The following is a 7020-nucleotide window of genomic DNA, read 5'->3' as shown; positions in this document are numbered from 1 at the left end:
TCTCTCTCTCTGTTTCTCATTTTGTTTTACATTTCTCTTTTCTTTTTTTCTCTCTTCTAAACATCTAAACATCTGGGGAGAACTTCAGTCTTAGAAATTTATTCAATCTCCCAAACTCAGAGACCAAATTGAGATAATAGCTTTTTTACTTCCTCATTCTTTTTACTTTTTCCCTCTCCTCTAGTTTCCCAAAGTTTGTGTGGTGATCCTTTCTCCTCTAGCCTTGATTCTACTTTCTTTTCAGTTACTTTTGGTTTATCCACTATTCTTCTTAAATCTCCTACCACAAGAAAAGAAACTTTCAACCAAAGGGAAACACTTTAAATACAAGCTCTAATTTAAATACAAACTCAATTTTTTTATATAATTATACACTCCTATAGTATAAGGTACAAAATTAATAGCTATCAAACTTTGTCAGTTTCTAACCTATGCTTCATACTATTGTTATTATAAATTATGCTTCTTTAATTAGAAGGACACATCTGTTTTAAACAGTTGTTCTCTTTTCTGTAACAATACTGGGAAGCTCTGGGTAGTAAGTTCACCACAGTCTGGCACCAAAGAATTGAGAACTGAGCAAAAGAGCCACCAACATCTCACTTAATTAACTGGAAATGTGGGATCTTGGAATAGACACAAGCCAAGAACCTCCTATACACAGAAGAAATCCCTGAGAAACAAACTTTTCCTAGAGAGGACTTGTTAGTAGGAATATAGCTATATAATATAAAATAAAATATCTTCAGTAGAAAATGACAAGACACAGAAGCATGATGCAGTGTCAGACCTCCAGTGCACAAAGAACAAGCCCAGGAGACAAAGAGATAGAGGAAATTGGACAACATACACCTGAAATTTCTGAAAAGATAGCAAACTAAAATAAACAAGCAAATACATGAGACCATAGAGGAAATCAGATCAGAATCTCTTAGGTAAAAATAGAAAGGTCAACATTCATAAAGTAATTGCTCAGCAAAACTAAAGAAGAAATAGTTTAAAAATAGAAAATAGGAAAATGATGTAAATTGTAAAAGTGATAGAAGAAAGAAATAGAGTACATTAAATGCCTTCAAAAAGATATACAGGAAATTTAGAATTCCATTGAAAGTGGGTAATGAAACTTAAGATAGAGTTTTAGACCTTAAAGTTAGGATTGTGCCTAGGAGTCACAAAAGGAAAGATCTCTTGAAAATAGCAATGTATCATGAAATAACAATTGAACAGCTGCAAGACTATGCAAAGAAGAAAAATATGAGAAATAAATGTCAATGAAAAAACAAGAGTAAACACAAATTACATAGAGAGACTATTTGCAGAAATAATAGCCAAAAGTTACTGAAAGATGAGAACAGAATTTTACAAATATCCAAGTGAGACATGCAGAACTGTAATTAGCAATGACCAAAATAAATACACATGAAGACATAAAAATCAAGAGCCCAGAAATTCATCACAAAAAATATTAAAAGCTGTTAGAGAAAAAAAAAATACATTACCTACAAAACAAAGCCAATCAGAATCACAGCCAATATCTCAGCACAAACCTCTAGTAAAGATTGGAGTGAAGTATTCAAAGTACTGAAATAAAACAACTTTCCAACCAGATTAATATACGCTGCAAAAACTATCTTTCAAAATTAATGGAGAAAGAGGATATTTCCATGACAAACCACAACTGAAGAAATTCATGACAACCAAATCAACCCTACAAAGAGTACTTAAAAGATGTTCTAAACGAGACAAAAATGATAACAATTCCAAGAACAATAATAGAAAGAAATAATTAAACAGGGAAAAAAAAGGAAGAAACCAATATTGGACAATTAACATGACAAAGATAATCCAATATATATCAGTCACAGCTATCAATGTAAATGACCTCAATTCACCAGTCAAAAGAAACCAATTGGCAAAATAGACCCAAAATGAAAATCGAACCATGTGCTGTATACAAGAAGCACATTTAATTCAAAAAGACATTTGTATACTGAAAGTCAAAATTTGGAAAACAGTACTCTATGCAACAGGAACCCTGATAAACGCAAGGGTGACTATTCTGTTTGCAGATAATGTGAACTTCAAACCAAGAATAATCACAAGAGATACAGAAGGTCACTACAAACTTATTGGGAGAAAACTTAAAGAGAAAGGGATAACAGTCATACATATGTATGCACCAAATATGGAAGCAATCAACTATATATGACAATTTATTTTTTATTTTTTATTTTTATTGGTACCGGGGATGAAACTCATGATCACCTGCTTGCAAGGCAAGTTCTTAAGCCACTGAGCTAAATCCCTAGCCCCAAGACAAATATTAAGAGACATGAAAAATAAAATAATCAATAACACAATTTATTTTTATTTTTAAATTTTTAAATTTTATTTTAAAGAGATTAAGACAAAAGAGGACAGAACAAAGCAGATCACAACAGAATAGTGAAAACAACACAGCACTTCATGACAAGAAAACTGGACATTAACAGTAGTCACCATATGTCTCTTTCTTTGAAATAGTTGAGTATACCTTCACTTACATTAGTATTAAACATAACAAAGTTATCCCATGCATTTTATCTGACATAGTGCAATGGAATTTGAAATTAATGACAAAATAAACCACAAAAGCTCCATAAAGAAAACAAAGTTAAATAACACTTCCTTAAGCAATGAGTAGGTCACAAATAGAATAAAAGAAGAAATAAAAAAATACATACAATTAAATGAGAATGCAGATAAAATATACCAGTACTTTATGGAATGAAAAGAAATTAAGTCCTAAGAGGGAAATATATATCAGTGATTCTCATATGAGGAAAACAAAATGAGTACAAAGAAACTAAATAACAATATACCTCAAGCTTCTAGAAAAAGAAGAAATAGACAAACCCAAAGCCCATATAAAGGAGAAAATCATAAAGATGAGTGCATAAATTAATGTGACAAAGACCAATAAAGCAAAATAAATAAATAGCAATTAATGAACCAAATTGAAGAGTTGATTCTTTGAAAGAATAAATATAATCAGTAAACCGTAAACCAACATAATCAATAAAATAGAAAAGACTCAAATTCATGAATTGAGGAGATATCACTACAGATTCTGCGGAAATTCAGATTATCAATACTTTCCTTTACTCTCATAGATTAGAAAATGCAGAAGAACTGGACAGATTCCCAGATATGTATGAATTACCAAAATTGAATCATGCTAAAAGTTCTGAATAACTCAATACTAGTTAATAAGATTGAAAATATAATTAAAAACTTACCAATAAATATAAGCCAAGATCCTTATGGATTCATTGCTGAATTCTACAAGCAATTTAGAGAAGATTTAATGCCAATAATCCTCAAACTTTTTAATGAAACTGAAAGAAGCAATATTGCCTATATCTTTCCTGCAGGCAAGTATAACCCTGATACCAAAATCAGAGAAAATTTCCACCAAAATAGGGAACTATAAGCCAATTTCTCTAATGAACATAGTGCAAAAATCCTCAATAAGTTAATAAATAGTAAACAGAATGCAGTAAGGTATCATAAAGATAATACATCATGACCAAGTAGGTTTCCTCCCAGGAATGCAAGAATGGTTCATCATATGCAAATCAATAAATGTAATACACCATAGCAACAGAAGAAAAGACAAAAATCACATGATAATCTCGATGGATACAAAAAAAAAATCTTTGGACAACATCCATCACTCATTGATGATAAAACTCCTATGGAAAATCACAATAGATGATTTTACCTCAATCTGATAAAAATCATGTATGATGAGCAACAGTCATGTCTGGGTGTAGTTTTATTTTGATTATGGCTATTTGGAGTTCATATGCTTGACTGATCCTGATGTCAGTTTCCATTCTCATGTTTGGGAAATTTTCAGCTATTATTTCTCTACATATTCTCTTGACACCCTTTAGGTTGTCCCCTTCTTTTTCATTTACCCCTATCAATCTTATGTTGTTTTTCTTTGCATCATCTTGCCACTGTTGAATTGTTATTTCCTTATTTCTTGTTATTTTTAAAAGATCTTTCTTTTCTTGTTCACTAGCTGCGATCTTGTCTTCGAGGTTATGGTTAGGATTATGTTGAGTATGGCTGGAGACTGTGAATCTCCCTTGGCTTGTGGGAGCAGTGATCCCAAACTCCCTGGTTTGGGATGGTGCAGGGATACTCACCTCAGTCTGCCCAGTTTCCAAAATTTAGGGCGCAAGCAGGCCCAGAACCCCAGTCTGCCAAGCACAGCAGGGAGCAGAGCAATTGGTGCAGGTGGGTTCAAGACCTGCTGAGGTGGTCTAGTGGAGTAGGAAGCCCCACAGTTCCCTAGCCAGGGCTGGATCAAGGTTTCCAAACTCCCTGGGCTCAGGGGATGGTGCAGGGACACTCACACCAGGCCTCTCAGCCTCCGGAACTGAGGGCACCAGCAGGCCCTGAACCCCAGAGTCTGCCAAGCGTGGTAGGGAGCAGGGCAGTTGGTGCAGGCTAGTTTTTTATTTATAAAAAGTTTTATTACCCTAAATTTCTCAAAAGCACCATGATTTTTACTTTGTTCATGAGGAAACTGATCAACACATGACTTCTCTTAGGTGAGGTAAAAGACAAAAGACTTTCTTTTGCCTTTGTCACTAGATTTTGTTGTCTGAAAATTTATCTTGGGGATCTTTCTTGAGATGTATTTTTTCAAAACTACTCATTCACCTTGTATTAGACTCTATCCCAAGATATGTTGGAAAATGGACTTGGCCACTTTCCTAAGTATTATCAGAGGCACTTGCTAAATATAGTCTTTCATTGCTTTCTGATTTGTCCTTATGGGTAGTTTGACTCAGCACACTTCATTAGCACTTTAGGACTGACTCTGTGAAATATTCATACTGGAAAAGACTGTGGGTCTTTTTGGAACACATTATAAATGATGTCCCTCTTATCTGTTCCTTCTCTTTCTCTTTTTTATGTTTACTTATTTTGCCTTGTCTCCTCTGATTGACTCCATACACTCAAACCTCTTAGCTGTCCTTATCCTCATTTTACCTTTAATTTCTTGGTTATCTCCTCGTTCAGGGTGTGTACATATCCTCTCTGGACCATTTGTTTGTTTGTTTATTGTACTGGGGATTGAACCCTAGGCATTGCAATTGACTATATCCCTGGTCTTTCCTTTTATTGTTTTAATGTTTTTTGTTGGTTTGTCTGCTTTTTTGTATTTTCCACTCTGTAGCCCCAGGCTGGCTTTGAACTCAGAATGACACTCCTGCCTTAGTCTCCTAAATGCTGAGGCAAGAGACCCCACATCTAGCATATGGTTTTAATTTTTTTAATTTTTATTTTGAAAAGAATAAAATCAAATGAGATAAGAAAAAAACTGGGGTCATTCAACCTTTTGAGGAGGGGCAGTGCTTAAGGTGGGCATTGCTGACATGCTAGGAACTGATTGGAATTTTCTTCCTGTGCAAACAGGAAGGGGAGTTGCAAATTAGGTTGAAAAGAAGCAGGAAGTGGTAAGTGTTCCTGTTTTTGCCTTCCACCACGTTAGACCACCACCTTATCTGTACAGTAATTTATTCTAGGGCAAACTCTTCCATATTACATATCCCACTAACTCCTTCAGTTTTTAGGTTAGAGAGGCAACCCACTGTTTAACTAAATGGTTCTGAACATTTTTACCCCTGAGCTTGGTCTCAAGTTGTGTCCATTTACTTACAAGAGTCTCAAGGGTTTTCCTTCCTTATAGCTGAGTAGTTCTTCATTGTATAAAAGTGCCATGTTTTTCCAACTAATCTGCAGCCAATGAGTGATATATCCCCACTTTTTTTCTAGTTTTTTGTCACACGATGAATTAATTTCTCATCTTTGACTTTCAGTACATAAACCCACTTTCAGATTAAATATATTTCTTATTTAGAGCATCTTGCTGGATCCTATCACCTAATTCACTCTGCCTGTTTCTTTTTATTAGTGTATCGAGGCCATCCATGTTAGCAATTATGACCAATCTTCTCTGCCTCATCTTTGCCATGCTATTTTTCTGCCATTGGTTGCCTACTTTTCCCCTTCATTCCACTGTGTGCCCCATTCAGTAAGCCTCCTCTGTTGCTGTTCTTGAAATCATGGTCTTTTTGTCTCTCTCTCTAGAATGTCCTTTAATATTTTTTGTATGGTTGGTTTGGTGGTCACTAATTCCCCCAGTTCCTTTTTTTCATGGAAGTATCCTGTTTATCCATTAACTTTGAGAGATAGTTTTGAGGGTGTATCAATCTGTGTTGGAGATTACTTTCTTTTAGGGCTTGGAATACCTCATTCCAAACTCTTCTTGATTTGATGGTTTGTGTCAAGAAGTCTGTAATGATTCTGAGGGGTTTTCCTTTATAGGTGATCTGTTTCTTTTCTTTGACACCTTTTAATATTCTGTTCTTGTGTTGGATTTCTGGGATCTTGATTATTATATGGCTGGGTATAGATCTATTTTGGTTATACTGGCTGGAGTTCTGTGTGCTTCATATATCTGGATAGCATTTCTTTTTCCTATGCTTGGGAAGTTTTCTTTAATTATTTCTGCAGATAGACTTTGTGTTTAATTTGTGTTTACCCCTGCTTCTTCAACTCACATTTTTTTATTCTTAAGTTATAGATTCTCTTGTCATCTTCTAGCCTTTGTATTATTACTTCCTGATGTCTTGTTTTTTTTTTTTTTTTTTAAGAGATCTTTCCTTTCATGATCACATCTTGCAAACCTGTCTTCAAGGTTTGATAGTCTATTTTTAGTTTCTTTCAAGCAGTTTTGACAGCTTTCAATGGAGTTTTTAATTTCCTGGTTTTCTCTTTGAGTCTGATTCATCTATTATAGATTTTTAAAATATTCTTCATTGAAGGTTTCTCTCCTTTTTCTATGCCTCCCCGTTCATCCATCTGTGTATTCTTGAGAGGTACTTAGCATTTCTATTATTATTCTTCTTATGTCTTCCTTTACTAGTATTAAAATTTCTGTTTTTAGTGCTTTTGTAA

This window comes from Cavia porcellus, unplaced genomic scaffold (assembly GCF_034190915.1).
Source record: "Cavia porcellus strain 051 isolate PalLab524CR breed Dunkin Hartley unplaced genomic scaffold, mCavPor4.1 scaffold_3, whole genome shotgun sequence".
Classification (NCBI taxonomy): domain Eukaryota; kingdom Metazoa; phylum Chordata; class Mammalia; order Rodentia; family Caviidae; genus Cavia; species Cavia porcellus.
This window is presented reverse-complemented; position numbering follows the sequence as displayed.